At 47.9% G+C, this 12,372-nt stretch overlaps 1 protein-coding gene across 3 annotated transcripts in view; it reads right to left on the bottom strand.

Moving 5' to 3' along the window:
- LOC138284105 (transient receptor potential cation channel subfamily M member 7-like) overlaps nt 1-12,372 on the bottom strand; it is a 1,183,984-nt gene that overhangs the window by 660,601 nt on the left and 511,011 nt on the right. The window lies entirely within an intron of this gene.

The raw sequence follows: 12,372 nt of genomic DNA, 5'->3' as shown, positions 1-12,372 counted from the left end.
GCAGTCGCTTGTTAGACTGTGCGTCTGTGACATTTGCCTACCTAACCCCAGCATGGCAACTAAGGGGCCGTGAGTTGATGTCTATGTGAGAGACACTACGTTTCAGCTACGTCCCTTATTTTGCAAGCAGCGCACAAGCAGACGCTGTAGAATTTCTGTGAGGAAGTTGTTCACGCTTTCCAACTATATACGGAAGTGACGTCAAAACCCCTTTTTGAGGTCCTGCTGGAGATAGACGCACATGGTCTCTGAGTGAGGGAGAAACAGTGAGTCGATTACGTGTTCCAGCACAGCATGTGGGGCTAAGAGCTCCAGGCAGTGATTCCTGTAGGCCATAACTGTGCACTAGACAAAGGTTGACGTCCCCTGTATGGTCACTGAACGTTCCATGGAAGCCCCGGTTCTCCCTTTGAACCCCGACGGTGCTGTTCAAAATGGTGGCGGGGAACAACATCATCAAGGTGAGGACGGGGGTGAGGAAAGGGAGAATGCACTGGGATTACCGGAAGCACCAAGAGCTCAGGAGCTGGTATGCAGCTTTCAAGACAGCCTTCATCTCGAGTAGAAAACTGTCATAAGGCATTCTTCTGCCACGGTGCCCTATTTTCTTCTAGCTCCCCATGTTTGCTTGCTGTGAGTACATCTGCCCCTTCCCCCTTTAAGAAAAGGCTGCGCTTAAAGATTCTGATATCTTGGAACTCAAAAGTGCTCTCCTAAATATTGAAGTATTTGAGGTTAATTCACTCAAAAGTTGGTCACTGGGTACTTGAACATGTGCCAAAAATGAGTGTTGGCCGCACTATTCAAATTTGTGTAACCAAGGTGGGCCCATGTGTCACAGGAGGTTAGAGCACATATTCAGGTGCCTAAACATAAAAAGATTTCATTTTTTGTCTTTGTGCTATTATTTGCATATCAAAGGGAGTCCAGACAATTCGTCATCACGTTGGTATTCAATGCAATATCTAGAGCTTTCTTTCTTGCAGCGGTATATTTCATTATAGACATATCATATACAGCAAGAGAGAAATGGGGATTAAAAAAACATAAGTTCTTCCTCTATTTCCACATATTCATAACATGAGTTTTGACAAAAGTGTATACAGTCACCAGTGAATCTGATATTTGTACAACAGTTTGGTCAGGAGATCTTTCCACTGTGCAAACACAGTGTGTCAGGTTATAGTTGGTTTTCATTAAATGTACCGGTTGTGAAAGTCCTTGAAGTTGGTCTGTGGTTAGTTCAGAATGACAGGGAGTGTTGGATTTTGGTAAGTCTTTTAGGGGCCATAAGATTTACATTTGTTATTTTATATGATGCTTTCTGTGAATTTTGGAGAGAGCCATTCCCCTTGGTGGTGGTGTCAATTAGTTTCCATCCCATCTTGTTCTGGGAATTTCGTGGACCTGTCTCTTATGTTAATCTATTGGTTTTGAATTCTTATCTTTTCAAAAGCCCAGGAGCTGGAAATCCTTTCACTGTGACTCAGGAGAGTCCTGTGTGTGGCTCTAGTTATCCATTGTTTCATTGTAGCTGGTTTCTCTCGGTCAGTCGTTAAAAGTGAATCAGTATACTGCTCCGTCTCATGGCTGCCTGTTGTAAATTACCAAAAAGGAAACGACTGGGCTTCTAAAGGATAACCCCCATACCTGCCCCACTCCAAACATTCACATATAACGACTCATGCAGAAAATACACAAGGCATGGGTTGTGTTTTTTGGGAATTCTTGGCCAGTTTTATTTTATTTGTATGATTGGTACTTGTACGTTATTGCATTCATAAATCACTGACAGGGCCATACATCATTTTGACAGTCTCATAAATCATTCTGACAGAGTCATATACAATGTAACCGGTCATAAATCATATTTGCCATAAATCAGTCACGTCTTCCATAGTTGACAACACCCTTCACATGATGATATGCCTTTGGCCAGCCATTTTTTTTTTTTTTTTGGGGGGGTGGGCTGAAATAATAGTATTGCATTAGGCCTGCTAGGCCTGGAAATATGTAAGGCACTACAACCTCCAGGGGCTACATATACGGTTACACTGCATTTCTTTCTGCCATTCTGGTTTCATGTTGGAATGCTGTTGAGGCCTCCTTCAGGGCAGGAACAAAACCAGAGGCCAGCCCTTAGAGTATAAAGAAAGACAATTTAATACAGGAACTGATGGCTTGAGAGGCCAAGTCCAAGCAGTCCGAATTGCGGAACTCCAATACAATCTTTTATGCATGAAGATCATAAAAATGTGAAAATACATCACACAATCAGAACAACAGAGAGGTCATTTCTTCATCAAGTACATGGTGTGAAGTTGATCAGGTGATGCATGGTGTTACACATATATTAGGCATCTATCCAATCACAGTAGAACAACATTTAATGATAGCAGCGTGATACAAGATGATCACAAGCGTGACCTGCACATTTCTCAGACGGTTGGGACTTTCCAAGCGTCACCAAACCAGTTTCTTCATAACCTTTCCTCAGACCTGTGTGGATATTCAGATGTCTGTCTGTGCCTGGGTGAATGAAGCAATGTATGTTTCGTGAGGTGTCTCTGAAGCAAGCCTTGCATTTCAAGCTGTTTGTCAGGGTTAGTTTAGTAAAGGTCATTCAACCTTTTGCATATGTTTTTCAGGCCTGTCCAGCATTTAGTATCACAGGATGAAGTCAGGCCTGGAGAAATAATAAAATGGATTAATTAGCCAGTTTTCACAATGCCCTCTAGGGGCTTACTGTATGGTTATGTGACCATGTTTCTTACAAATGCTATTTTTATTATGTATCCTTTAGGGGCGGTTGTGAGCATTACAATCAATATACTACATTATTCACTGCATTCAGAAACCTGCCCCATAATGCGTTGGGAAGGGCATTCCTTTTACAAAACATGTTTGCCCATAACTCAGCCTGTAGTGGTTGTATGACAATAGGACCACCACCAAACCATTCAGCACAACACACTCATTGTGTCTAGCTCATCTCAGGGTGGGACCCCAAAACAGTAATCTCTCCCACTATTCAATGTCTTTTTAGGCTCTCATGGCTAAAAGTTTTGTTTTACAGCTGGGAATAGCTTGTGTTTTAAGGGCCTTGTTTGTGATAGTGTTGCAGCAGGCCTGCTAGGCCAGAACATGTGTAAGGCACTCTTCCCTCTAGGGGTTACATATATAGTTACACTGCATTAATTTCTGCCATTCAGTTTTCACATGGTTATGCTCTCCAAGGGCTGACAATATGGTTACATGACCATGTATCTTACAAATTTTATTTTTATAGTGGTTCCCTCGAGGGGCTATTCTAAAGCATTACAGTCAAGATACTACAATATTCGCTGCACTCAAAACTCGTCCCATAATGCTTTGTGGGGCATTCCTTTTACAAAACATTTTTGCCCATAACTCAACGCACAATGTGCCCTTTCTGTCTAAGTCATCTCTGGGACCCCACACACAGGTTTTGTGGGGGGACCCTAAAATAATAATATAAAAATATATAATTTGCTGCAGATAGAGGAAGAAGGTAAATGTAAGTGCTTTAGTTTATGCAAAGCCATTGAAATTATGTTGCAGAGACGACCAAATTATGCAGCAGGGTTGACCAATTTATGGGGCAAGAAAAGTCCAGTTATGCATTTACAACGCCAATAGCTCTAACTCAAGCAAATGCGAGACCTATTGCATTGCAAATGCTTGTCTCAATTTCCTGCACCAACCCGGGCATAGACCTCAATGCACAAATCTACTCTGAGGCATAAGCCTCCCTTAGTTTACACCATGGAATAACTTACAGTTGGTGTTATAGACTACCCTCATTCTGTTCAAGTTTACTTTACTACTATAAAATTAGCCACATTCAGGTAAAGGTACTAGTACATGAAGCAGACAGTTGCTACATGGCAGCGTTGCATATGACCCTGTTGAGTAGTGTACTACGGACCCATTTGCATAGCCTGTATTGTACTATTGACAGTTTAGTAACCTACCAGTATGCTAAATGGTCTAGTTCAAAAATATATTCTGTATGTTCCAAAGAACTGGCCGGAATATGCACGTGCTTAAGATTGTAAACGGGTGTATTGCCAATTAACATATATTTAAAAAACAATACAAACTGACTTTCTGGCTGAAGGTTGCTCTCTGCATGGAGAGTTCAAGTTTGGGGGTGGGTTGAAGGTTCTTAATGTGACCAAGCTCTGCGCAGTTGAGACAGCTTTTACTATGGCCCAGCAACTGTGCTGGGGGTAACAGGAACCCAACACCATAGAGAATATATTGTGTGATCCTGGATAGATTCTGCTGCATATCCTAGGTGCATTCTCAAGATATTTGTTCTGTGTGATAACAACATGGAGGCAGGCAGATGAAGAAGGGGCCCTTCCATTAAGAACATGTTTGCTTACATACTAGCAGGTGGGGAAAGGGGAGTCAAACTGCTGGCTCAAGCACGTCCACCCAGGAAAGAGGGCTGATGACAACAGGGCCAATAACTAAATCACAAGACTGCCTACATCACTTGCTTAAAGAAATTAAGGAGGAAATCAGTTCCATCAGGACCAACATCAAATCTGGTCCCATCAAGCTCCTGAAGGTTCTGGATTCAGTTTGTTATAGGGAAAGACTGGATAAGTGGGGTGGTGAAAGCTCTTGCCCTCTGCATGATTTGGTACTTGGGAGACTCAAGAACTTTGGGATTAGAGGTGGAGTCTGTGAGCGGTAGTAGGTGCCCAAATCATGGTGGCATTCAGAATAAATTGGTAGGCTAAAAATAGTGAGCTTGAATGTTAAAGGCTTTGATGAGTCAGCAAAGAGGACATAATTACCAAATCTTGTTAAAGAAAGTGGAAGAGGTATTTGTCACCTACAGGAAATACTTTTCTCCTGCTTAAAAATACAATGTCAAAATGTTTTCCCCTGCAAGTCTTCACATTGTGCCTCAAAAACAATAGGCGTTGGTATACTCTGTATCCATGGCTTTAGGGCTGTAGTGAAAAAAGTGGTGCTGACAAAGCAGAAAGTGTATTGAGCTTAGTCATACAGCTGGGGCCTAGCACTTACAGAGAAGAGGCCCTATATCCCCCAAAGTTAACCAAGAAGCTTTCCTTAGGTCCACAACACCTATATTTTCAAATACACGGAAAGTTAGGTTATCCCAGGAGGAGACTTTAATATATTCTTGGAGGAGTCTGTAGATGGATCATGCCGCAGAGTCGACAACAGTGGATTGGTTTCTCATGAGGGTGAGGGTGAGAAGGGCTTGACCCACTCCATAGGAGAGATATAAAGGGGAAGTCAATATGCCTTCTAAACCATGGTCCACGGTTCATATGAAGGACTACATTATTTTCACATTGGATCTCGACTTCTGAAGCAGGTGAAGGATACTACAATTAGACATATTGGCCCTCATTATGACATTGGCGGTAAATGCGCTTACCGCCATGCTGATGGCAGCCAAATTACCGCCACACTGGCGAATATCCGTTCACCATATTATGACACACACACACCAATCCGACAGAATACAGCCACATACATAAATCCGCCAGACCAAAGATTAGTGATAAACTGGCGGTCCCAAAACCCACACCGTTATGCCAACAGAACATCGCCCATCACATTATGACCCACGAATCACCACGGCAGACATTCAACGGCGGTAAACCATTGGTGGTACATACCGCCGCGCTCAGAATGGACACCCACATACAAAACACCACCACATTGGCCAATACCAAATACACACATCTGACACCCATACACACACCACACTCCCACCCCCACACCACTATAAATCACACACCCACATTATCCACAACTCTTTACCAACAACTATGGCCACCACAATACTGAAAAGAAGAGCGCGGTAACAACTAGACACACACACTACTCACACCCATACACCCCTCAACCACCCCACATCACACACCAGAGTTGGAGGAGGGCTGGACACTGGTAAGTCTACTTTTAACAATTATCACCCCCCATACCTGCATGCCTTCACACACCCTCACCCTCACTCCCATCACTCCACCACATCCCACAGACTCCACCATCACATCACACTAATCCCAATGCCAAGACCTGCATGCTGTAACAATGCATGGACACCCCTCCCAGCCCTGCATGGACACCCATCACCGAAGCATGCACAGCATAGAGAAACTATCATAACCACAATATACCAACATACACAAAAGCTGGCAGGGGAACAACAACCACGGAGGGGAAGCTACAGTAGTACAAATGTCAGACACTTGAAGCATAATCCACCATTTACATTGCCACAGGTACACCAGCCAATGTCACTGGAGAGGAGGTGCCACCACTATCCAGTCCCCCAATAGAAGAATCCCACAGTGATGACAGTAACTCTGTACTTCAGGATCTGGACGATCTACCTGGCCCATCAAGGACCACTGGACAGCCGGTCACCCAAGCCCACTCACAGACCACCACAGAGCCTCCCCATCAGGATCCAACACCACAGCACCCACCCAGCGTACCCACACCTTTGTCCCCAGGACACGTCAATCAGCAGTGTGCCCACCAGTACAGGGCCCCAGGCAGGAGGGACAGGATCAGGGAGGGCTTGCAGGCCATCAACAACACTCTGATCCCGATAGCAGGGGTGCTTGCAGACATGGCTAACATCATGAGGGAGGCAACAGCACACCAGCGGGCCCCTACCACTAGCCAGCCTACTGACCAGCTCTCCACTTACATTGCCGCTAGTGGCCAGGAGGCCCCACCACAGGACCCACAGGCCACCAGCACACCTCCCCCTGTGGAAAGTGAACCACCCCGCAAATGTTCCCTGCGAACCAGACAGATGCCAGAGACACTTGCCAAGACCACCACCAGGAAATGACTCTCCTGATTGTCCCCCCTGTGTCCCACTCAGTCACCTTGTCCACCTTGAACTACCATTGCTCCCCTTCTTATGTCCCCATGGACAATGCACCTGTGCTACAAACAGACTGGAACAATACCCTAGACTTTCCTCGATCATCACCCCATTCCATTGCACTTTCCCCTCTATATATTAGCACAACAATGAACCCCCTTGGATAAAACTCGACTACTAGTATTTCATGTATTTCAAATTTGTATTGATTGAAACAGCTACAACCATTGCAAATTAACTGTAAGTAGTATGAGCATAGAATTACTGATCTGTAGCCAGCTGTTGTGATCACACCAGGAGAATGTTGTCATATCACCAACATCTGAAAAATGAATATCCATAGGTAACAGTAAGTAGGGCAAAGAAGTGGGTAATGCCGGCATGCCAATGCCACACAGAATACACCAATACTCATAGAAATGTGAAGTTGCACCTTCTCTCGCACCACTGATGTTCTGTGTCCACATCCTCATCATCAGCCTCCTCATCCCTACTGTCCCCAAGGTCCACTGCTACCACAGGGGCATCTCCAGTCTCCACCTCCTGCAGAAAAAGGAAATGCCACCTGAGGGCCAGGTTGTGCAACATGCAGCATGCCACTACTATCTGGCAGACCTTCTTGGGTGAGTAGCACAGGGATCCACCTTTTAGATAGAGGCACCTGAACCTGGCCTTCAGGAGGCCAAAAGTCCTTTCAATGATCTTTCTGGTTTGCCTATGTGCCTCATTATAATGTTCTTTAGCCCTTGTCCTGGCATTCCTCACAGGGGTCAGCAGCCATGACAGGTTTGGGTAACCAGAGTCACCTCCAAATACTGAGGGACAACATTTAGCCACACACTATCCTATGTGGCCAACACCATAGGCATACACCAACATATACCGGGTGAGAACCAGGGCTCACCTATTAGCCATACCCTGTGCCTCTGTAGTTGGGACATCACATTTGGAATGCTGCTATTCCTCAGGGCAAAGGCATCATGCACCGACCCTGGATACTTAGCATTGACGTGGGAGATGTACTGGTCCACCAAGCACACCATCTGCACATTCATGGAGTGGAAACTCTTACGATTCCTGAACACCTGTTCATTCTGGCAGGGGGGACAAATGCAATATGTGTTCCATCAATCGCCCCAATTATATTGGGGATATGTCCCATTGCATAAAACCCGGCCTTCGCAGTGGCCAAATCCTCAACCTGGGGAAAAGCAATGTAGCTGCACATGTGTTTGATCAGGACAGACAAGAGTCTTGCTAGCACGATTGAGAACCTTGGCTGTGACATTCCTGCTGGCAAGCCCACTGTCACTTGGAAAGGACCAGTTGCCAGGAAATGGAGCACTGATAGAACCTGCACAAGTGGGGGGATCCCAGTGGGATGACAGATAGCTGATATCAGGTCCGGTTCCAATTGGGCACACAGCTCTGTGATTGTGGCCCTGTCCAGTATATAGGTGAGTATAATCTGCCTGTCCTCCAGTGTAGCCAGGTCCACCAGGGGTCTGTACACAGGGGTATGTCTCCATTTCCTATTCATCTGCTGCAGTAGGTATCTAAGGGACACAAGAGTGAGTAGGCTGTCACAAACTGAACAATGGAGCCACAACAGCAGTCCACATCATGCAAACTTGTCACGGGACAGTGTAATTTATAAAGTATGTGCCTACTGATCCTGTGACGCAGCAATTATTGATCAGCCTGTTCATCCCCCCCCCCGAAATGTCAACCCCCTGTGCTATGTGGAATGTGGAGGGACAGGTGGAAGTGAGGTAATGCCGCAGACGTTGTGCACCATGGCGGTAGGCGGTCGTGAACCGCTGTGCAATTCCTCATTGGTTATTACTGGGCCCTATGGGGTACAGTGGCCAATGGGGATCTACGCCGGCGGTGATGGTATGCACCGCCATGGACGTGACTGCCATTTTCTATCTGATTCCTCACTTGTTTCCTGTCCTTCCATAGGAGAGGACCTACACTGCATGTGCTGCTGTGTCATGTGTCTGGAACCTACCACGGCATGTGTGTCCGGGGAATGGGCCCCAGCCTTTACTTCTGAGGAGCTGGAGCGACTGGTGGATGGGGTCCTACCCCTAGTACAGACTGCTGTATGGGCCCCCAGACCAACAGGTGAGTACACTGCGGGCACGATGCATGTGGCATGAATGCATGGACTTGTGTGTGAAGGCCTCTTGTAAGGGGGGTGGGTGGATGTCCTCTTGGTGGTGTACATGTTGTGGCCTGGGCTATGTGTGTGCCAATGGTGATCAAACGGGTATGGTGGGCCATTTGTGTGACAGGCTAGACTGTTTGTCTAATGATGTTCTCCTGTCTGTATTGCCTCTGCAGGTCAGCGCCCATCAAAAGAAGGGAATATGATGTGCCATCGCCAAGGAGGTGCGGACCATGGGGGTCTATGGCAGGAAACAGTGGGAGGAAACAGTGGGAGGACCTGAGACGCTGGGCATGGAAGAATGCAGAGGCCGAGCTGGGGATGGCCTCCCAACGAGGAAGGGGTGCCTGTCAGACCATTACCCACCTGATGGCCGCACACTGGTGGTGGCCTACCCAGAGCTGGATGGGCACTTGAGGGCATCACAACAGCTACAAGGGGGTGAGTACAGTGGTTATCATTACAACTTACGGCTGGTGGGGTGGTATCCGGATTTTGGTTGTGTGTCCTTAGGTGCCCCAAGGCCAGGCCAGATATAGCAGTGTAGGTCCTCTGGTGGCTAAGGGTTTGAATGTAAAATACTGCTTACCTAGCTTGTTAGTATTCAGTTCTGGGCAGGGCTGCGTGGGTCTCAGGTGTGCTGCAGTTAGCAGTGTGTGCCCCTCCTCATTCCTTGGTGACTAGCCATTTCACTGGTAGTGCCATGCATAGTGCATAGGCCTGTTCCCTGTGTGTGAGGGTGCTGTGTAGGCCAACGGTGGTGTTGGTGCAGTTACTGACCCTTTGTATCCTTTGTCTCTCTCCCCTTTTCTTGTTTTGTCATCCTGTCCTTATGTGCATTAGCATCATCTGGTGGAGGAGCAGAGACACCGGCGACGGAGAGAGCTGCATCCCACAGGACCCTGGAGGCAGAGCCCACTGATGCTGAGGGCACCAGGGGGACGGAGGGCAAGGGGAGCACCACGGCAGAGACAGGAGGGGACAATACAGACTCTGACACCTCCTCCAATGGGAGCTCCCTGGTGGTGGCAGACACCTCTGTGAACACCCCAGCTGCAGGTACAGCCGCCACCCCCCATAACATCACCGCCCTCCCAGTAGCCCCTCAGTGAGTTGGCCATGATCACTCACCCAGGGGGGTGGGCATCTCCTTCACCCCAGGCACCTCAGGCCCTGCCCCAGTGAGCCCTGCTGCCCTGAGTGAGGAGGCTATTGACCTCCTGAGATCCATCTCTGTAGGGCAATCAACCATCGTGAATGCCATCCAAGGACTGGCATCCCAGATGCAGCAATGCTATGCATTCCTGGAGGGAATTCACAGTGGATTGGCAGCCCAACAGAGATCCATTCATTCCGAAGACAGCCATTGTCCCTGTTTCAGCCTTCCCCCCTCCAACTTCCACTTCCCAGTCCCATTCTCCTCAACCTCAACCCATCCCAAGCATACAGACAGACATGCATGCACAGAAGACAACTCCCAAGAGTGGCACAGGCAAACACAAGCACCACACTTCATCCCAGAGGCACTGACACCATTCATTGCAGCCACGACTACATCCACTGTCTTCCCCTCCTCTCCCTCCTCCACCTCCCACCCAGTAATGTCTATACTCACACCTGCAAAGGTACTTTATTTTAGTGACAATATGCCAAAAGTATCTCAGAGAATACCCTCACTTAGGAGGTAGGTAATATACACAAGTTATATGTACACAAACCCAAAACAGGTAAGTAACAGTAAGAAAAGTACAATGTAGAATCACAATAGGATGCAATAGGTGAAGATAGGTCTAGAGGCAACACAAACCATATACTCCAAAAGTGGAATGCGAATCACAAATGGACCCCAGACCTATGGGAGCTTGTAGAGGGTCACTGGGACTGTAAGAAAACAGTCAGGGTGTCCAAGATACCCCACCCCAAGACCCTGAAAAGTAGGAGTAAAGTTACCCTACTATCCCAGAAAGACACAATAGTCGTGATAGGGGGATTCTGCAAGAACCACAAGCACCAGCCAAACACTGAAGACGGATTCCTGGACGTGAGGACCTGCAAGGCAAGGGGACCAAGTCTAAGAGTCGCAATAGTGTCCGGGGGGGAAAGAGCCCAGGAAACCCTGGATGAAGGTGCAAAAGGGCTGCCTCCGGGTGGAAGAAGCCGAAGATTCTGCAACAACGAAAAGGGCTAGGAACTTCCTTTGGATGGAAGATGTCACACGGCATGCTGGATGTTGCAGAAGTGTTTCCACACAGAAATACCGCAAACAAGCCGTGCTAGCTGCAAGGGTCGGGGTAGAGGTTTTTGGGTGCTGCTGGGGACCAGGAAGGGCCAGGATGTCGCACTTTGCAGGAGGAGACAGAGGGGGCGCTCAGCAACTCAGAGAGCCCCTGCAGAAGCAGGCAGCACCAGCAGAAGTACCGGAGCAGGCACTTGGAAGTTCTGTGAACTCAGAGTCACAAAAGGAGGGTCCCATGACATCTGAGTCCAACTCAGCGGGTTGAGCACTGCAGGGCGGAGTGCAGGGGACCCAGGCTAGGCTGTGCACAAAGGAATCCTTGTAGAAGTGCACAGAAGCCGGCGCAGCTGCAAATCACGCAGTACACAGGTTTGCTGTCTGGCATGTGGAGGCAAGGACTTACCTCCACCAAATTTGGACAGAAGGGCCACTGGACTGTGGGAGACACTTGGACCCAGTGCCTGTGTTCCAGGGACCAGGCTCGTCAGGATGAGAGGGGACCAAGAGGACCGGTGATGCAGTCTTTTGGTGCCTGCGTTAGCAGGGGAAAGATTCCGTTGACCCACGGGAGATTTCTTCTTGGCTTCCAGTGCAGGGTGAAGGCAGACAGCCCTCAGAGCATGCACCACCAGGAAACAGTCAAGAAAGCCAGCAGGATGAGGCGCTACAATGTTGCTGGTAGTCATCTTGCTACTTTGTTGCGGTTTTGCAGGCGTCCTGGAGCAGTCAGCGGTCGATCCTTGGCAGAAGTCGAAGAGGGAAGTGCAGAGGAACTCTGGTGAGCTCTTGCATTCGTTGTCTGAAGAATACCCCAGAGGAGAGACCCTAAATAGCCAGAAAAGGAGGTCTGGCTACCAAGAAAGGAGGTTTGGCTACCAAGAGAGGTAAGAACCTATCAGAAGGGGTCTCTGACGTCACCTGCTGGCACTGGCCACTCAGAGCAGTCCAGTGTGCCCCCAACACCTCTGAATCCAAGATGGCAGAGGTCTAGGACACACTGGAGGAGCTCTAGGCACCTCCCCTGGGAGGTACTGGTCAGGGGAGAGG

Source organism: Pleurodeles waltl, chromosome 3_1, assembly GCF_031143425.1.
Source record: "Pleurodeles waltl isolate 20211129_DDA chromosome 3_1, aPleWal1.hap1.20221129, whole genome shotgun sequence".
Classification (NCBI taxonomy): Eukaryota; Metazoa; Chordata; class Amphibia; order Caudata; family Salamandridae; genus Pleurodeles; species Pleurodeles waltl.
The sequence above is the reverse complement of the archived record's forward strand: the minus strand, read 5'-3'. Positions and strand labels throughout refer to the sequence as shown.